This window comes from Rhipicephalus microplus, chromosome 1 (assembly GCF_043290135.1).
Source record: "Rhipicephalus microplus isolate Deutch F79 chromosome 1, USDA_Rmic, whole genome shotgun sequence".
NCBI classification, from domain to species: domain Eukaryota; kingdom Metazoa; phylum Arthropoda; class Arachnida; order Ixodida; family Ixodidae; genus Rhipicephalus; species Rhipicephalus microplus.
Window position 1 is genome coordinate 13290787 of NC_134700.1, and position 22209 is coordinate 13312995.

Consider the following 22209-nt stretch of genomic DNA (forward strand, 5'->3'; position numbering starts at 1 on the left):
TATGACCTTCGAATAACGCGTTCGATGCTTTAACGACTGAGCTACCACAGCGGTGGTCCCTCCATCTACTTTTGTGAGTTTATATGTGAATTTAGAAGTAGGAGTGACAGTCAGCGCCATCTATAAGCCAAACGACGAATGTGAAAACACTGTTATGTGCATGTTTGGCGTCACGTAGCACGTGAACTTATTATAAGTTGGCAGCTGAATAATTGTCCTTCTTATACAACCTAAACACACCAAATCTGCCAATACGAGACCCTCATTCAATGAAATAAGGGAAACAAGTTTATACCTAAGGGCTCGTTTTTCCTTGTTTTAACACAATGGTAATGAGATCTAACAGACAATAATGCCAAGGAATGTACAGGAAAAGTTATTAGAACCAATGGAATGTAAATAGGAAGAAAGAGAGTGGATAAAAAAATTACCAGCCGTGGGCAGAAATCGAACCTATGAACTTCGAATAACGCGTTCGATGCTCTAACCACTGAGCTACCACCGCGGCCTTCCCTTCATCCACTTTTTTGAGTTTATATGTGAATTTAGAAGTAGGAGTGACAGTCAGCGCCATCTATAAGCCAAACGACGAATGTGAAAACACTCTTATGCGCATGTTTTGCGTCACGTAGCACGTGAACTTATTATGAGCGGGATCTGACTAATTGTCCCACTTATACAACCTAAACACACCAATTCTGCCAGTACGAGACACTCGTTCAATGAAATAAGGGAAAGAAGTGTATAACTAAGGGCTCGTTTTTCCGTGTTTTAACACAATATTAATGAGACCTAACAGATAGTAATGCCAAGGAATGTACAGGGGAAGTTATTAGAACCAATGGAATGCAAATAGGAAGAAAGAAAAGTGGATAAAAAAAATACCAGCCGTGGGCAGAAATCGAACCTATGACCTTCGAATAAAGCGTTCAATGGTCTAACCACTGAGTTACCACAGCGGCCTTCCCTCCGTCCACTTTTTTTAGTTAATATGTGAATTTAGAAGTAGGAGTGACAGTCAGCGCCATCTATAAGCCAAACGACGAATGTGAAAACACTCTTATGCGCATGTTTGGCGTTCCGCAGCACGTGAACTTATTATGAGCGGGCAGCTGATTAATTGTCCCTCTTATAGAACCTAAACGCACCAATTTTCTGCGAGTACGAGACCCTCGTTCATTGAAATAAGGGAAAGAAGTGTATTTCTTAGGGCTCGTTTTTGCGTGTTTTAACACAATATTAATGAGATCTAACAGACAGTAATGCCAAGGAATGTACAGGGGAAGTTATTAGAAACAATGGAATGTAAATAGGAAGAAAGAAAAGTGGATTAAAAAGTAACCAGCCGTGGGCAGGAATCGAACCTGCGACCTTCGAATAACGCGTTCGACGCTCTAACCACTGAGATACCACAGCGGAATTCCCTCCATCCACTTTTTTGAGTTTATATGTGAATATAGAAGTAGGAGTGACAGTCAACGCCATCTATGAGCCAAACGACGAATGTGAAAACACACTTATGCGCATGTTTGGCGTCACGTAGCACGTGAACTTATTATGAGCGGGCAGGTGATTAAATGTCCCTCTTATACAACCTAAACCCACCAAGTCTGCCAGTACGAGACCCTCGTTCAATGAAATAAGGGAAAGAAGTGTATACTTAGGGGCTCGTTTTTCCGTGTTTTAACACAATATTAAGAGATCTAACAGGCAGTTTTGCCAAGAAATGTGCAGGGGAAGTTATTAGAACCAATGGAATGTAAATAAAAAGATAGAAAGGTGGATGAAAAAATAACCAGCCGTTGGCAGGAATCGAACCTACGACCTTCGAATAACGCGTTCGATGCTCTAACGACTGAGCTACCACAGTGGTGGTCCCTCCATCTACTTTTCTGAGTTTATATGTGAATTTAGAAGTAGGAGTGACAGTCAGCGCCATCTATAAGCCAAACGACGAATGTGAAGACACTCTTATGTGCATGTTCGGCGTCACGTATCACGTGAACTTATCATGAGCGGGCAGCTGATTAATTTTCCCTCTTTACAACTTAAACACACCAAGTCTGCCAGTACGAGACCCTCGTTCAATGAAATAAGGGAAAGAAGTGTATACCAAGGGGCTCGTTTTTCCGTGTTTTAACACAATAATAATGAGATCTAACAGACAATAATGCCAAGGAATGTACAGGGGAAGTTATTAGAACCAATGGATTGTAAATAAGAAGAAAGAAAAGTGGATAAAAATATTACCAGCCGTGGGCAGAAATCGAACCTATGACCTTCGAATAACGCGTTCGATGCTTTAACGACTGAGCTACCACAGCGGTGGTCCCTCCATCTACTTTTGTGAGTTTATATGTGAATTTAGAAGTAGGAGTGACAGTCAGCGCCATCTATAAGCCAAACGACGAATGTGAAAACACTGTTATGTGCATGTTTGGCGTCACGTAGCACGTGAACTTATTATAAGTTGGCAGCTGAATAATTGTCCTTCTTATACAACCTAAACACACCAAGTCTGCCAATACGAGACCCTCATTCAATAAAATAAGGGAAAGAAGTTCATACCTAAGGGCTCGTTTTTTTGTTTTAACACAATGGTAATGAGATCTAACAGACAGTAATGCCAAGGAAAGTACAGTGTAAGTTATTAGAACCAATGGAATGTAAATAATAAGAAAGATAAGTGAATGAAAAAATAACCAGCCGTGGGCAGGAATCGAACCTGCGACCTCCGAATAACGCGTTAGATGCTCTAACCACTGAGCTACCACAGCGGCCTTCCCTCCATCCACTTTTTTGAGTTTATATGTGAATATAGAAGTAGGAGTGACAGTCAGCGCCATCTATGAGCAAAACGACGAATGTGAAAACACACTTATGCGCATGTTTGGCGTCACGTAGCACGTGAACTCATTATGAGCGGGCAGCTGATTAATTGTCCCTCTAATACAACCTAAACACACCAAGTCTGCCAGTACGAGACCCTCGTTCAATGAAATAAGGGAAAGAAGTGTATACCTAGGGGCTCGTTTTTCCGTGTTTTAACACAATAATATGAGATCTAACAGGCAGTAATGCCAAAGAATGTGCAGGGGAAGTTAATAGAACCAATGAAATGTAAATAAAAAGAAAGAAAAGTGGATGAAAAAATAAGCAGCCGTGGGCAGGAATCGAACCTACGACCTTCGAATAACGCGTTCGATGCTCTAACCACTGAGCTACCACAGCGGCGGTCCCTCCATCTACTTTTCTGTGTTTATATGTGAATTTAGAAGTTGGAGTGACAGTCAGCGCTATCTATAAGCCAAACGACGAATGTGAAAACACTCTTATGTGCATGTTTGGCGTCACGTAGCACGTGAACTCATTATGAGTTGGCAGATGATTAATTGTCCCTCTTATACAACTTAACACACCAAGTCTGCCAGTACGAGACCCTCGTTCAATGAAATAAGGGAAAGAAGTGTATACCTAAGGGCTCGTTTTTCCGTGTTTTAACACAATATTAATGAGATCTAACAGACAGTAATGCCAAGGAAGGTACAGGGGAAGTTATTAGAAACAATGGAATGTAAATAGGAAGAAAGAAAAGTGGATTAAAAAGTAACCAGCCGTGGGCAGGAATCGAACCTGCGACCTTCGAATAACGCGTTCGACGCTCTAACCACTGAGATACCACCGCGGCCTTCCCTTCATCCAGTTTTTTGAGTTTATATGTGAATTTAGAAGTAGGAGTGACAGTCAGCGCCATCTATAAGCCAAACGACGAATGTGAAAACACTCTTATGCGCATGTTTGGCGTTCCGCAGCACGTGAACTTATTATGAGCGGGCAGCTGATTAATTGTCCCTCTTATAGAACCTAAACGCACCAATTCTGCGAGTACGAGACCCTCGTTCAGTGAAATAAGGGAAAGAAGTGTATTTCTTAGGGCTCGTTTTTGCGTGTTTTAACACAATATTAATGAGACCTAACAGATAGTAATGCCAAGGAATGTACAGGGGAAGTTATTAGAACCAATGGAATGCAAATAGGAAGAAAGAAAAGTGGATAAAAAAATACCAGCCGTGGGCAGAAATCGAACCTATGACCTTCGAATAAAGCGTTCAATGGTCTAACCACTGAGTTACCACAGCGGCCTTCCCTCCGTCCACTTTTTTTAGTTAATATGTGAATTTAGAAGTAGGAGTGACAGTCAGCGCCATCTATAAGCCAAACGACGAATGTGAAAACACTCTTATGTGAATGTTTGGCGTCACGTAGCACGTGAACTCATTATGAGTTGGCAGATGATTAATTGTCCCTCTTATACAACTTAACACACCAAGTCTGCCAGTACGAGACCCTCGTTCAATGAAATAAGGGAAAGAAGTGTATACCTAAGGGCTCGTTTTTCCGTGTTTTAACACAATATTAATGAGATCTAACAGACAGTAATGCCAAGGAATGTACAGGGGAAGTTATTAGAAACAATGGAATGTAAATAGGAAGAAAGAAAAGTGGATTAAAAAGTAACCAGCCGTGGGCAGGAATCGAACCTGCGACCTTCGAATAACGCGTTCGACGCTCTAACCACTGAGATACCACAGCGGAATTCCCTCCATCCACTTTTTTGAGTTTATATGTGAATATAGAAGTAGGAGTGACAGTCAACGCCATCTATGAGCCAAACGACGAATGTGAAAACACTCTTATGCGCATGTTTTGCGTCACGTAGCACGGGAACTTATTATGAGCGGGCAGCTGAATAATTGACCCTCTTATACAACCTAAACACACCAAGTCTGCCAGTACGAGACCCTCGTTCAATGAAATAAGGGAAAGAAGGGTATACCTAGGGGCTCGTTTTTTCTTGTTTTAACACATTAATAATGAGACCTAACAGATAGTAATGCCATGGAATGTACAGGGGAAGTTATTAGAACCAATGGATTGTAAATAAGAAGAAAGAAAAGTGGATAAAAATATTACCAGCCGTGGGCAGAAATCGAACCTATGACCTTCGAATAACGCGTTCGATGCTTTAACGACTGAGCTACCACAGCGGTGGTCCCTCCATCTACTTTTGTGAGTTTATATGTGAATTTAGAAGTAGGAGTGACAGTCAGCGCCATCTATAAGCCAAACGACGAATGTGAAAACACTGTTATGTGCATGTTTGGCGTCACGTAGCACGTGAACTTATTATAAGTTGGCAGCTGAATAATTGTCCTTCTTATACAACCTAAACACACCAAATCTGCCAATACGAGACCCTCATTCAATGAAATAAGGGAAACAAGTTTATACCTAAGGGCTCGTTTTTCCTTGTTTTAACACAATGGTAATGAGATCTAACAGACAATAATGCCAAGGAATGTACAGGAAAAGTTATTAGAACCAATGGAATGTAAATAGGAAGAAAGAGAGTGGATAAAAAAATTACCAGCCGTGGGCAGAAATCGAACCTATGAACTTCGAATAACGCGTTCGATGCTCTAACCACTGAGCTACCACCGCGGCCTTCCCTTCATCCACTTTTTTGAGTTTATATGTGAATTTAGAAGTAGGAGTGACAGTCAGCGCCATCTATAAGCCAAACGACGAATGTGAAAACACTCTTATGCGCATGTTTTGCGTCACGTAGCACGTGAACTTATTATGAGCGGGATCTGACTAATTGTCCCACTTATACAACCTAAACACACCAATTCTGCCAGTACGAGACACTCGTTCAATGAAATAAGGGAAAGAAGTGTATAACTAAGGGCTCGTTTTTCCGTGTTTTAACACAATATTAATGAGACCTAACAGATAGTAATGCCAAGGAATGTACAGGGGAAGTTATTAGAACCAATGGAATGCAAATAGGAAGAAAGAAAAGTGGATAAAAAAAATACCAGCCGTGGGCAGAAATCGAACCTATGACCTTCGAATAAAGCGTTCAATGGTATAACCACTGAGTTACCACAGCGGCCTTCCCTCCGTCCACTTTTTTTAGTTAATATGTGAATTTAGAAGTAGGAGTGACAGTCAGCGCCATCTATAAGCCAAACGACGAATGTGAAAACACTCTTATGCGCATGTTTGGCGTTCCGCAGCACGTGAACTTATTATGAGCGGGCAGCTGATTAATTGTCCCTCTTATAGAACCTAAACGCACCAATTCTGCGAGTACGAGACCCTCGTTCATTGAAATAAGGGAAAGAAGTGTATTTCTTAGGGCTCGTTTTTGCGTGTTTTAACACAATATTAATGAGATCTAACAGACAGTAATGCCAAGGAATGTACAGGGGAAGTTATTAGAAACAATGGAATGTAAATAGGAAGAAAGAAAAGTGGATTAAAAAGTAACCAGCCGTGGGCAGGAATCGAACCTGCGACCTTCGAATAACGCGTTCGACGCTCTAACCACTGAGATACCACAGCGGAATTCCCTCCATCCACTTTTTTGAGTTTATATGTGAATATAGAAGTAGGAGTGACAGTCAACGCCATCTATGAGCCAAACGACGAATGTGAAAACACACTTATGCGCATGTTTGGCGTCACGTAACACGTGAACTTATTATGAGCGGGCAGGTGATTAAATGTCCCTCTTATACAACCTAAACCCACCAAGTCTGCCAGTACGAGACCCTCGTTCAATGAAATAAGGGAAAGAAGTGTATACTTAGGGGCTCGTTTTTCCGTGTTTTAACACAATATTAAGAGATCTAACAGGCAGTTTTGCCAAGAAATGTGCAGGGGAAGTTATTAGAACCAATGGAATGTAAATAAAAAGATAGAAAGGTGGATGAAAAAATAACCAGCCGTTGGCAGGAATCGAACCTACGACCTTCGAATAACGCGTTCGATGCTCTAACGACTGAGCTACCACAGTGGTGGTCCCTCCATCTACTTTTCTGAGTTTATATGTGAATTTAGAAGTAGGAGTGACAGTCAGCGCCATCTATAAGCCAAACGACGAATGTGAAGACACTCTTATGTGCATGTTCGGCGTCACGTATCACGTGAACTTATCATGAGCGGGCAGCTGATTAATTTTCCCTCTTTACAACTTAAACACACCAAGTCTGCCAGTACGAGACCCTCGTTCAATGAAATAAGGGAAAGAAGTGTATACCAAGGGGCTCGTTTTTCCGTGTTTTAACACAATAATAATGAGATCTAACAGACAATAATGCCAAGGAATGTACAGGGGAAGTTATTAGAACCAATGGATTGTAAATAAGAAGAAAGAAAAGTGGATAAAAATATTACCAGCCGTGGGCAGAAATCGAACCTATGACCTTCGAATAACGCGTTCGATGCTTTAACGACTGAGCTACCACAGCGGTGGTCCCTCCATCTACTTTTGTGAGTTTATATGTGAATTTAGAAGTAGGAGTGACAGTCAGCGCCATCTATAAGCCAAACGACGAATGTGAAAACACTGTTATGTGCATGTTTGGCGTCACGTAGCACGTGAACTTATTATAAGTTGGCAGCTGAATAATTGTCCTTCTTATACAACCTAAACACACCAAGTCTGCCAATACGAGACCCTCATTCAATAAAATAAGGGAAAGAAGTTCATACCTAAGGGCTCGTTTTTCCTTGTTTTAACACAATGGTAATGAGATCTAACAGACAGTAATGCCAAGGAAAGTACAGTGTAAGTTAATAGAACCAATGGAATGTAAATAATAAGAAAGATAAGTGAATGAAAAAATAACCAGCCGTGGGCAGGAATCGAACCTGCGACCTCCGAATAACGCGTTAGATGCTCTAACCACTGAGCTACCACAGCGGCCTTCCCTCCATCCACTTTTTTGAGTTTATATGTGAATATAGAAGTAGGAGTGACAGTCAGCGCTATCTATAAGCCAAACGAAGAATGTGAAAACACACTTATGCGCATGTTTGGCGTCACGTAGCACGTGAACTCATTATGAGTTGGCAGATGATTAATTGTCCCTCTTATACAACTTAACACACCAAGTCTGCCAGTACGAGACCCTCGTTCAATGAAATAAGGGAAAGAAGTGTATACCTAAGGGCTCGTTTTTCCGTGTTTTAACACAATATTAATGAGATCTAACAGACAGTAATGCCAAGGAAGGTACAGGGGAAGTTATTAGAAACAATGGAATGTAAATAGGAAGAAAGAAAAGTGGATTAAAAAGTAACCAGCCGTGGGCAGGAATCGAACCTGCGACCTTCGAATAACGCGTTCGACGCTCTAACCACTGAGATACCACCGCGGCCTTCCCTTCATCCAGTTTTTTGAGTTTATATGTGAATTTAGAAGTAGGAGTGACAGTCAGCGCCATCTATAAGCCAAACGACGAATGTGAAAACACTCTTATGCGCATGTTTGGCGTTCCGCAGCACGTGAACTTATTATGAGCGGGCAGCTGATTAATTGTCCCTCTTATAGAACCTAAACGCACCAATTCTGCGAGTACGAGACCCTCGTTCAGTGAAATAAGGGAAAGAAGTGTATTTCTTAGGGCTCGTTTTTGCGTGTTTTAACACAATATTAATGAGACCTAACAGATAGTAATGCCAAGGAATGTACAGGGGAAGTTATTAGAACCAATGGAATGCAAATAGGAAGAAAGAAAAGTGGATAAAAAAATACCAGCCGTGGGCAGAAATCGAACCTATGACCTTCGAATAAAGCGTTCAATGGTCTAACCACTGAGTTACCACAGCGGCCTTCCCTCCGTCCACTTTTTTTAGTTAATATGTGAATTTAGAAGTAGGAGTGACAGTCAGCGCCATCTATAAGCCAAACGACGAATGTGAAAACACTCTTATGTGCATGTTTGGCGTCACGTAGCACGTGAACTCATTATGAGTTGGCAGATGATTAATTGTCCCTCTTATACAACTTAACACACCAAGTCTGCCAGTACGAGACCCTCGTTCAATGAAATAAGGGAAAGAAGTGTATACCTAAGGGCTCGTTTTTCCGTGTTTTAACACAATATTAATGAGATCTAACAGACAGTAATGCCAAGGAATGTACAGGGGAAGTTATTAGAAACAATGGAATGTAAATAGGAAGAAAGAAAAGTGGATTAAAAAGTAACCAGCCGTGGGCAGGAATCGAACCTGCGACCTTCGAATAACGCGTTCGACGCTCTAACCACTGAGATACCACAGCGGAATTCCCTCCATCCACTTTTTTGAGTTTATATGTGAATATAGAAGTAGGAGTGACAGTCAACGCCATCTATGAGCCAAACGACGAATGTGAAAACACTCTTATGCGCATGTTTTGCGTCACGTAGCACGGGAACTTATTATGAGCGGGCAGCTGAATAATTGACCCTCTTATACAACCTAAACACACCAAGTCTGCCAGTACGAGACCCTCGTTCAATGAAATAAGGGAAAGAAGGGTATACCTAGGGGCTCGTTTTTTCTTGTTTTAACACATTAATAATGAGACCTAACAGATAGTAATGCCATGGAATGTACAGGGGAAGTTATTAGAACCAATGGATTGTAAATAAGAAGAAAGAAAAGTGGATAAAAATATTACCAGCCGTGGGCAGAAATCGAACCTATGACCTTCGAATAACGCGTTCGATGCTTTAACGACTGAGCTACCACAGCGGTGGTCCCTCCATCTACTTTTGTGAGTTTATATGTGAATTTAGAAGTAGGAGTGACAGTCAGCGCCATCTATAAGCCAAACGACGAATGTGAAAACACTGTTATGTGCATGTTTGGCGTCACGTAGCACGTGAACTTATTATAAGTTGGCAGCTGAATAATTGTCCTTCTTATACAACCTAAACACACCAAATCTGCCAATACGAGACCCTCATTCAATGAAATAAGGGAAAGAAGTTTATACCTAAGGGCTCGTTTTTCCTTGTTTTAACACAATGGTAATGAGATCTAACAGACAATAATGCCAAGGAATGTACAGGAAAAGTTATTAGAACCAATGGAATGTAAATAAGAAGAAAGAAAAGTGGATAAAAAAATTACCAGCCGTGGGCAGAAATCGAACCTATGAACTTCGAATAACGCGTTCGATGCTCTAACCACTGAGCTACCACCGCGGCCTTCCCTTCATCCACTTTTTTGAGTTTATATGTGAATTTAGAAGTAGGAGTGACAGTCAGCGCCATCTATAAGCCAAACGACGAATGTGAAAACACTCTTATGCGCATGTTTTGCGTCACGTAGCACGTGAACTTATTATGAGCGGGATCTGACTAATTGTCCCACTTATACAACCTAAACACACCAATTCTGCCAGTACGAGACACTCGTTCAATGAAATAAGGGAAAGAAGTGTATAACTAAGGGCTCGTTTTTCCGTGTTTTAACACAATATTAATGAGACCTAACAGATAGTAATGCCAAGGAATGTACAGGGGAAGTTATTAGAACCAATGGTATGCAAATAGGAAGAAAGAAAAGTGGATAAAAAAAATACCAGCCGTGGGCAGAAATCGAACCTATGACCTTCGAATAAAGCGTTCAATGGTCTAACCACTGAGTTACCACAGCGGCCTTCCCTCCGTCCACTTTTTTTAGTTAATATGTGAATTTAGAAGTAGGAGTGACAGTCAGCGCCATCTATAAGCCAAACGACGAATGTGAAAACACTCTTATGCGCATGTTTGGCGTTCCGCAGCACGTGAACTTATTATGAGCGGGCAGCTGATTAATTGTCCCTCTTATAGAACCTAAACGCACCAATTCTGCGAGTACGAGACCCTCGTTCATTGAAATAAGGGAAAGAAGTGTATTTCTTAGGGCTCGTTTTTGCGTGTTTTAACACAATATTAATGAGATCTAACAGACAGTAATGCCAAGGAATGTACAGGGGAAGTTATTAGAAACAATGGAATGTAAATAGGAAGAAAGAAAAGTGGATTAAAAAGTAACCAGCCGTGGGCAGGAATCGAACCTGCGACCTTCGAATAACGCGTTCGACGCTCTAACCACTGAGATACCACAGCGGAATTCCCTCCATCCACTTTTTTGAGTTTATATGTGAATATAGAAGTAGGAGTGACAGTCAACGCCATCTATGAGCCAAACGACGAATGTGAAAACACACTTATGCGCATGTTTGGCGTCACGTAGCACGTGAACTTATTATGAGCGGGCAGGTGATTAAATGTCCCTCTTATACAACCTAAACCCACCAAGTCTGCCAGTACGAGACCCTCGTTCAATGAAATAAGGGAAAGAAGTGTATACTTAGGGGCTCGTTTTTCCGTGTTTTAACACAATATTAAGAGATCTAACAGGCAGTTTTGCCAAGAAATGTGCAGGGGAAGTTATTAGAACCAATGGAATGTAAATAAAAAGATAGAAAGGTGGATGAAAAAATAACCAGCCGTTGGCAGGAATCGAACCTACGACCTTCGAATAACGCGTTCGATGCTCTAACGACTGAGCTACCACAGTGGTGGTCCCTCCATCTACTTTTCTGAGTTTATATGTGAATTTAGAAGTAGGAGTGACAGTCAGCGCCATCTATAAGCCAAACGACGAATGTGAAGACACTCTTATGTGCATGTTCGGCGTCACGTATCACGTGAACTTATCATGAGCGGGCAGCTGATTAATTTTCCCTCTTTACAACTTAAACACACCAAGTCTGCCAGTACGAGACCCTCGTTCAATGAAATAAGGGAAAGAAGTGTATACCAAGGGGCTCGTTTTTCCGTGTTTTAACACAATAATAATGAGATCTAACAGACAATAATGCCAAGGAATGTACAGGGGAAGTTATTAGAACCAATGGATTGTAAATAAGAAGAAAGAAAAGTGGATAAAAATATTACCAGCCGTGGGCAGAAATCGAACCTATGACCTTCGAATAACGCGTTCGATGCTTTAACGACTGAGCTACCACAGCGGTGGTCCCTCCATCTACTTTTGTGAGTTTATATGTGAATTTAGAAGTAGGAGTGACAGTCAGCGCCATCTATAAGCCAAACGACGAATGTGAAAACACTGTTATGTGCATGTTTGGCGTCACGTAGCACGTGAACTTATTATAAGTTGGCAGCTGAATAATTGTCCTTCTTATACAACCTAAACACACCAAGTCTGCCAATATGAGACCCTCATTCAATAAAATAAGGGAAAGAAGTTCATACCTAAGGGCTCGTTTTTCCTTGTTTTAACACAATGGTAATGAGATCTAACAGACAGTAATGCCAAGGAAAGTACAGTGTAAGTTATTAGAACCAATGGAATGTAAATAATAAGAAAGATAAGTGAATGAAAAAATAACCAGCCGTGGGCAGGAATCGAACCTGCGACCTCCGAATAACGCGTTAGATGCTCTAACCACTGAGCTACCACAGCGGCCTTCCCTCCATCCACTTTTTTGAGTTTATATGTGAATATAGAAGTAGGAGTGACAGTCAGCGCTATCTATAAGCCAAACGAAGAATGTGAAAACACACTTATGCGCATGTTTGGCGTCACGTAGCACGTGAACTCATTATGAGTTGGCAGATGATTAATTGTCCCTCTTATACAACTTAACACACCAAGTCTGCCAGTACGAGACCCTCGTTCAATGAAATAAGGGAAAGAAGTGTATACCTAAGGGCTCGTTTTTCCGTGTTTTAACACAATATTAATGAGATCTAACAGACAGTAATGCCAAGGAAGGTACAGGGGAAGTTATTAGAAACAATGGAATGTAAATAGGAAGAAAGAAAAGTGGATTAAAAAGTAACCAGCCGTGGGCAGGAATCGAACCTGCGACCTTCGAATAACGCGTTCGACGCTCTAACCACTGAGATACCACCGCGGCCTTCCCTTCATCCAGTTTTTTGAGTTTATATGTGAATTTAGAAGTAGGAGTGACAGTCAGCGCCATCTATAAGCCAAACGACGAATGTGAAAACACTCTTATGCGCATGTTTGGCGTTCCGCAGCACGTGAACTTATTATGAGCGGGCAGCTGATTAATTGTCCCTCTTATAGAACCTAAACGCACCAATTCTGCGAGTACGAGACCCTCGTTCAGTGAAATAAGGGAAAGAAGTGTATTTCTTAGGGCTCGTTTTTGCGTGTTTTAACACAATATTAATGAGACCTAACAGATAGTAATGCCAAGGAATGTACAGGGGAAGTTATTAGAACCAATGGAATGCAAATAGGAAGAAAGAAAAGTGGATAAAAAAATACCAGCCGTGGGCAGAAATCGAACCTATGACCTTCGAATAAAGCGTTCAATGGTCTAACCACTGAGTTACCACAGCGGCCTTCCCTCCGTCCACTTTTTTTAGTTAATATGTGAATTTAGAAGTAGGAGTGACAGTCAGCGCCATCTATAAGCCAAACGACGAATGTGAAAACACTCTTATGTGCATGTTTGGCGTCACGTAGCACGTGAACTCATTATGAGTTGGCAGATGATTAATTGTCCCTCTTATACAACTTAACACACCAAGTCTGCCAGTACGAGACCCTCGTTCAATGAAATAAGGGAAAGAAGTGTATACCTAAGGGCTCGTTTTTCCGTGTTTTAACACAATATTAATGAGATCTAACAGACAGTAATGCCAAGGAATGTACAGGGGAAGTTATTAGAAACAATGGAATGTAAATAGGAAGAAAGAAAAGTGGATTAAAAAGTAACCAGCCGTGGGCAGGAATCGAACCTGCGACCTTCGAATAACGCGTTCGACGCTCTAACCACTGAGATACCACAGCGGAATTCCCTCCATCCACTTTTTTGAGTTTATATGTGAATATAGAAGTAGGAGTGACAGTCAACGCCATCTATGAGCCAAACGACGAATGTGAAAACACTCTTATGCGCATGTTTTGCGTCACGTAGCACGGGAACTTATTATGAGCGGGCAGCTGAATAATTGACCCTCTTATACAACCTAAACACACCAAGTCTGCCAGTACGAGACCCTCGTTCAATGAAATAAGGGAAAGAAGGGTATACCTAGGGGCTCGTTTTTTCTTGTTTTAACACATTAATAATGAGACCTAACAGATAGTAATGCCATGGAATGTACAGGGGAAGTTATTAGAACCAATGGATTGTAAATAAGAAGAAAGAAAAGTGGATAAAAATATTACCAGCCGTGGGCAGAAATCGAACCTATGACCTTCGAATAACGCGTTCGATGCTTTAACGACTGAGCTACCACAGCGGTGGTCCCTCCATCTACTTTTGTGAGTTTATATGTGAATTTAGAAGTAGGAGTGACAGTCAGCGCCATCTATAAGCCAAACGACGAATGTGAAAACACTGTTATGTGCATGTTTGGCGTCACGTAGCACGTGAACTTATTATAAGTTGGCAGCTGAATAATTGTCCTTCTTATACAACCTAAACACACCAAATCTGCCAATACGAGACCCTCATTCAATGAAATAAGGGAAAGAAGTTTATACCTAAGGGCTCGTTTTTCCTTGTTTTAACACAATGGTAATGAGATCTAACAGACAATAATGCCAAGGAATGTACAGGAAAAGTTATTAGAACCAATGGAATGTAAATAAGAAGAAAGAAAAGTGGATAAAAAAATTACCAGCCGTGGGCAGAAATCGAACCTATGAACTTCGAATAACGCGTTCGATGCTCTAACCACTGAGCTACCACCGCGGCCTTCCCTTCATCCACTTTTTTGAGTTTATATGTGAATTTAGAAGTAGGAGTGACAGTCAGCGCCATCTATAAGCCAAACGACGAATGTGAAAACACTCTTATGCGCATGTTTTGCGTCACGTAGCACGTGAACTTATTATGAGCGGGATCTGACTAATTGTCCCACTTATACAACCTAAACACACCAATTCTGCCAGTACGAGACACTCGTTCAATGAAATAAGGGAAAGAAGTGTATAACTAAGGGCTCGTTTTTCCGTGTTTTAACACAATATTAATGAGACCTAACAGATAGTAATGCCAAGGAATGTACAGGGGAAGTTATTAGAACCAATGGAATGCAAATAGGAAGAAAGAAAAGTGGATAAAAAAAATACCAGCCGTGGGCAGAAATCGAACCTATGACCTTCGAATAAAGCGTTCAATGGTCTAACCACTGAGTTACCACAGCGGCCTTCCCTCCGTCCACTTTTTTTAGTTAATATGTGAATTTAGAAGTAGGAGTGACAGTCAGCGCCATCTATAAGCCAAACGACGAATGTGAAAACACTCTTATGCGCATGTTTGGCGTTCCGCAGCACGTGAACTTATTATGAGCGGGCAGCTGATTAATTGTCCCTCTTATAGAACCTAAACGCACCAATTCTGCGAGTACGAGACCCTCGTTCATTGAAATAAGGGAAAGAAGTGTATTTCTTAGGGCTCGTTTTTGCGTGTTTTAACACAATATTAATGAGATCTAACAGACAGTAATGCCAAGGAATGTACAGGGGAAGTTATTAGAAACAATGGAATGTAAATAGGAAGAAAGAAAAGTGGATTAAAAAGTAACCAGCCGTGGGCAGGAATCGAACCTGCGACCTTCGAATAACGCGTTCGACGCTCTAACCACTGAGATACCACAGCGGAATTCCCTCCATCCACTTTTTTGAGTTTATATGTGAATATAGAAGTAGGAGTGACAGTCAACGCCATCTATGAGCCAAACGACGAATGTGAAAACACACTTATGCGCATGTTTGGCGTCACGTAGCACGTGAACTTATTATGAGCGGGCAGGTGATTAAATGTCCCTCTTATACAACCTAAACCCACCAAGTCTGCCAGTACGAGACCCTCGTTCAATGAAATAAGGGAAAGAAGTGTATACTTAGGGGCTCGTTTTTCCGTGTTTTAACACAATATTAAGAGATCTAACAGGCAGTTTTGCCAAGAAATGTGCAGGGGAAGTTATTAGAACCAATGGAATGTAAATAAAAAGATAGAAAGGTGGATGAAAAAATAACCAGCCGTTGGCAGGAATCGAACCTACGACCTTCGAATAACGCGTTCGATGCTCTAACGACTGAGCTACCACAGTGGTGGTCCCTCCATCTACTTTTCTGAGTTTATATGTGAATTTAGAAGTAGGAGTGACAGTCAGCGCCATCTATAAGCCAAACGACGAATGTGAAGACACTCTTATGTGCATGTTCGGCGTCACGTATCACGTGAACTTATCATGAGCGGGCAGCTGATTAATTTTCCCTCTTTACAACTTAAACACACCAAGTCTGCCAGTACGAGACCCTCGTTCAATGAAATAAGGGAAAGAAGTGTATACCAAGGGGCTCGTTTTTCCGTGTTTTAACACAATAATAATGAGATCTAACAGACAATAATGCCAAGGAATGTACAGGGGAAGTTATTAGAACCAATGGATTGTAAATAAGAAGAAAGAAAAGTGGATAAAAATATTACCAGCCGTGGGCAGAAATCGAACCTATGACCTTCGAATAACGCGTTCGATGCTTTAACGACTGAGCTACCACAGCGGTGGTCCCTCCATCTACTTTTGTGAGTTTATATGTGAATTTAGAAGTAGGAGTGACAGTCAGCGCCATCTATAAGCCAAACGACGAATGTGAAAACACTGTTATGTGCATGTTTGGCGTCACGTAGCACGTGAACTTATTATAAGTTGGCAGCTGAATAATTGTCCTTCTTATACAACCTAAACACACCAAGTCTGCCAATATGAGACCCTCATTCAATAAAATAAGGGAAAGAAGTTCATACCTAAGGGCTCGTTTTTCCTTGTTTTAACACAATGGTAATGAGATCTAACAGACAGTAATGCCAAGGAAAGTACAGTGTAAGTTATTAGAACCAATGGAATGTAAATAATAAGAAAGATAAGTGAATGAAAAAATAACCAGCCGTGGGCAGGAATCGAACCTGCGACCTCCGAATAACGCGTTAGATGCTCTAACCACTGAGCTACCACAGCGGCCTTCCCTCCATCCACTTTTTTGAGTTTATATGTGAATATAGAAGTAGGAGTGACAGTCAGCGCTATCTATAAGCCAAACGAAGAATGTGAAAACACACTTATGCGCATGTTTGGCGTCACGTAGCACGTGAACTCATTATGAGTTGGCAGATGATTAATTGTCCCTCTTATACAACTTAACACACCAAGTCTGCCAGTACGAGACCCTCGTTCAATGAAATAAGGGAAAGAAGTGTATACCTAAGGGCTCGTTTTTCCGTGTTTTAACACAATATTAATGAGATCTAACAGACAGTAATGCCAAGGAAGGTACAGGGGAAGTTATTAGAAACAATGGAATGTAAATAGGAAGAAAGAAAAGTGGATTAAAAAGTAACCAGCCGTGGGCAGGAATCGAACCTGCGACCTTCGAATAACGCGTTCGACGCTCTAACCACTGAGATACCACCGCGGCCTTCCCTTCATCCAGTTTTTTGAGTTTATATGTGAATTTAGAAGTAGGAGTGACAGTCAGCGCCATCTATAAGCCAAACGACGAATGTGAAAACACTCTTATGCGCATGTTTGGCGTTCCGCAGCACGTGAACTTATTATGAGCGGGCAGCTGATTAATTGTCCCTCTTATAGAACCTAAACGCACCAATTCTGCGAGTACGAGACCCTCGTTCAGTGAAATAAGGGAAAGAAGTGTATTTCTTAGGGCTCGTTTTTGCGTGTTTTAACACAATATTAATGAGACCTAACAGATAGTAATGCCAAGGAATGTACAGGGGAAGTTATTAGAACCAATGGAATGCAAATAGGAAGAAAGAAAAGTGGATAAAAAAATACCAGCCGTGGGCAGAAATCGAACCTATGACCTTCGAATAAAGCGTTCAATGGTCTAACCACTGAGTTACCACAGCGGCCTTCCCTCCGTCCACTTTTTTTAGTTAATATGTGAATTTAGAAGTAGGAGTGACAGTCAGCGCCATCTATAAGCCAAACGACGAATGTGAAAACACTCTTATGTGCATGTTTGGCGTCACGTAGCACGTGAACTCATTATGAGTTGGCAGATGATTAATTGTCCCTCTTATACAACTTAACACACCAAGTCTGCCAGTACGAGACCCTCGTTCAATGAAATAAGGGAAAGAAGTGTATACCTAAGGGCTCGTTTTTCCGTGTTTTAACACAATATTAATGAGATCTAACAGACAGTAATGCCAAGGAATGTACAGGGGAAGTTATTAGAAACAATGGAATGTAAATAGGAAGAAAGAAAAGTGGATTAAAAAGTAACCAGCCGTGGGCAGGAATCGAACCTGCGACCTTCGAATAACGCGTTCGACGCTCTAACCACTGAGATACCACAGCGGAATTCCCTCCATCCACTTTTTTGAGTTTATATGTGAATATAGAAGTAGGAGTGACAGTCAACGCCATCTATGAGCCAAACGACGAATGTGAAAACACTCTTATGCGCATGTTTTGCGTCACGTAGCACGGGAACTTATTATGAGCGGGCAGCTGAATAATTGACCCTCTTATACAACCTAAACACACCAAGTCTGCCAGTACGAGACCCTCGTTCAATGAAATAAGGGAAAGAAGGGTATACCTAGGGGCTCGTTTTTTCTTGTTTTAACACATTAATAATGAGACCTAACAGATAGTAATGCCATGGAATGTACAGGGGAAGTTATTAGAACCAATGGATTGTAAATAAGAAGAAAGAAAAGTGGATAAAAATATTACCAGCCGTGGGCAGAAATCGAACCTATGACCTTCGAATAACGCGTTCGATGCTTTAACGACTGAGCTACCACAGCGGTGGTCCCTCCATCTACTTTTGTGAGTTTATATGTGAATTTAGAAGTAGGAGTGACAGTCAGCGCCATCTATAAGCCAAACGACGAATGTGAAAACACTGTTATGTGCATGTTTGGCGTCACGTAGCACGTGAACTTATTATAAGTTGGCAGCTGAATAATTGTCCTTCTTATACAACCTAAACACACCAAATCTGCCAATACGAGACCCTCATTCAATGAAATAAGGGAAAGAAGTTTATACCTAAGGGCTCGTTTTTCCTTGTTTTAACACAATGGTAATGAGATCTAACAGACAATAATGCCAAGGAATGTACAGGAAAAGTTATTAGAACCAATGGAATGTAAATAAGAAGAAAGAAAAGTGGATAAAAAAATTACCAGCCGTGGGCAGAAATCGAACCTATGAACTTCGAATAACGCGTTCGATGCTCTAACCACTGAGCTACCACCGCGGCCTTCCCTTCATCCACTTTTTTGAGTTTATATGTGAATTTAGAAGTAGGAGTGACAGTCAGCGCCATCTATAAGCCAAACGACGAATGTGAAAACACTCTTATGCGCATGTTTTGCGTCACGTAGCACGTGAACATATTATGAGCGGGATCTGACTAATTGTCCCACTTATACAACCTAAACACACCAATTCTGCCAGTACGAGACACTCGTTCAATGAAATAAGGGAAAGAAGTGTATAACTAAGGGCTCGTTTTTCCGTGTTTTAACACAATATTAATGAGACCTAACAGATAGTAATGCCAAGGAATGTACAGGGGAAGTTATTAGAACCAATGGAATGCAAATAGGAAGAAAGAAAAGTGGATAAAAAAAATACCAGCCGTGGGCAGAAATCGAACCTATGACCTTCGAATAAAGCGTTCAATGGTCTAACCACTGAGTTACCACAGCGGCCTTCCCTCCGTCCACTTTTTTTAGTTAATATGTGAATTTAGAAGTAGGAGTGACAGTCAGCGCCATCTATAAGCCAAACGACGAATGTGAAAACACTCTTATGCGCATGTTTGGCGTTCCGCAGCACGTGAACTTATTATGAGCGGGCAGCTGATTAATTGTCCCTCTTATAGAACCTAAACGCACCAATTCTGCGAGTACGAGACCCTCGTTCATTGAAATAAGGGAAAGAAGTGTATTTCTTAGGGCTCGTTTTTGCGTGTTTTAACACAATATTAATGAGATCTAACAGACAGTAATGCCAAGGAATGTACAGGGGAAGTTATTAGAAACAATGGAATGTAAATAGGAAGAAACAAAACTGGATTAAAAAGTGACCAGCCGTGGGCAGGAATCGAACCTGCGACCTTCGAATAACGCGTTCGACGCTCTAACCACTGAGATACCACAGCGGAATTCCCTCCATCCACTTTTTTGAGTTTATATGTGAATATAGAAGTAGGAGTGACAGTCAACGCCATCTATGAGCCAAACGACGAATGTGAAAACACACTTATGCGCATGTTTGGCGTCACGTAGCACGTGAACTTATTATGAGCGGGCAGGTGATTAAATGTCCCTCTTATACAACCTAAACCCACCAAGTCTGCCAGCACGAGACCCTCGTTCAATGAAATAAGGGAAAGAAGTGTATACTTAGGGGCTCGTTTTTCCGTGTTTTAACACAATATTAAGAGATCTAACAGGCAGTTTTGCCAAGAAATGTGCAGGGGAAGTTATTAGAACCAATGGAATGTAAATAAAAAGAAAGAAAGGTGGATGAAAAAATAACCAGCCGTTGGCAGGAATCGAACCTACGACCTTCGAATAACGCGTTCGATGCTCTAACGACTGAGCTACCACAGTGGTGGTCCCTCCATCTACTTTTCTGAGTTTATATGTGAATTTAGAAGTAGGAGTGACAGTCAGCGCCATCTATAAGCCAAACGACGAATGTGAAGACACTCTTATGTGCATGTTCGGCGTCACGTATCACGTGAACTTATCATGAGCGGGCAGCTGATTAATTTTCCCTCTTTACAACTTAAACACACCAAGTCTGCCAGTACGAGACCCTCGTTCAATGAAATAAGGGAAAAAAGTGTATACCAAGGGGCTCGTTTTTCCGTGTTTTAACACAATAATAATGAGATCTAACAGACAATAATGCCAAGGAATGTACAGGGGAAGTTATTAGAACCAATGGATTGTAAATAGGAAGAAAGAAAAGTGGATAAAAAAATAACCAGCCGTGGGCAGGAATCGAACCTACGACCTTCGAATAACGCGTTCGATGCTCTAACCACTGAGCTACCACCGCGGCCTTCCCTCCATCCACTTTTTTGAGCTTATATGTGAATTTAGAAGTAGGAGTGACAGTCAGCGCCATCTATAAGCCAAACGACGTATGTGAAACACTCTTATGCACATGTTTGGCGTCACGTAGCACGGGAACTTATTATGAGCGGGCAGCTGAATAATTGACCCTCTTATACAACCTAAACACACCAAGTCTGCCAGTACGAGACCCTCGTTCAATGAAATAAGGGAAAGAAGGGTATACCTATGGGCTCGTTTTTTCTTGTTTTAACACATTATTAATGAGACCTAACAGATAGTAATGCCAAGGAATGTACAGGGGAAGTTATTAGAACCAATGGATTGTAAATAAGAAGAAAGAAAAGTGGATAAAAATATTACCAGCCGTGGGCAGAAATCGAACCTATGACCTTCGAATAACGCGTTCGATGCTTTAACGACTGAGCTACCACAGCGGTGGTCCCTCCATCTACTTTTGTGAGTTTATATGTGAATTTAGAAGTAGGAGTGACAGTCAGCGCCATCTATAAGCCAAACGACGAATGTGAAAACACTGTTATGTGCATGTTTGGCGTCACGTAGCACGTGAACTTATTATAAGTTGGCAGCTGAATAATTGTCCTTCTTATACAACCTAAACACACCAAGTCTGCCAATACGAGACCCTCATTCAATGAAATAAGGGAAAGAAGTTTATACCTAAGGGCTCGTTTTTCCTTGTTTTAACACAATGGTAATGAGATCTAACAGACAGTAATACCAAGGAAAGTACAGGGTAAGTTATTAGAACCAATGGAATGTAAATAATAAGAAAGATAAGTGAACGAAAAAATAACCAGCCGTGGGCAGGAATCGAACCTGCGACCTCCGAATAACGCGTTAGATGCTCTAACCACTGAGCTACCACAGCGGCCTTCCCTCCATCCACTTTTTTGTGTTTATATGTGAATATAGAAGTAGGAGTGACAGTCAGCGCCATATATAAGCAAAACGACGAATGTGAAAACTCTCTTATGCGCATGTTTTGCGTCACGTAGCACGTGAACTTATTATGAGCGCGCAGCTGACTAATTGTCCCTTTTATACAACCTAAAGACACCAATTCTGCCAGTACGAGACATTCGTTCAATGAAATAAGGGAAAGAAGTGTATAACTAAGGGCTAGTTTTTCCGTGTTTTAACACAATATTAATGAGATCTAACTGACAGTAATGCCAAGGAATGTACAGGGGAAGTTATTAGAAACAATGGATTGTAAA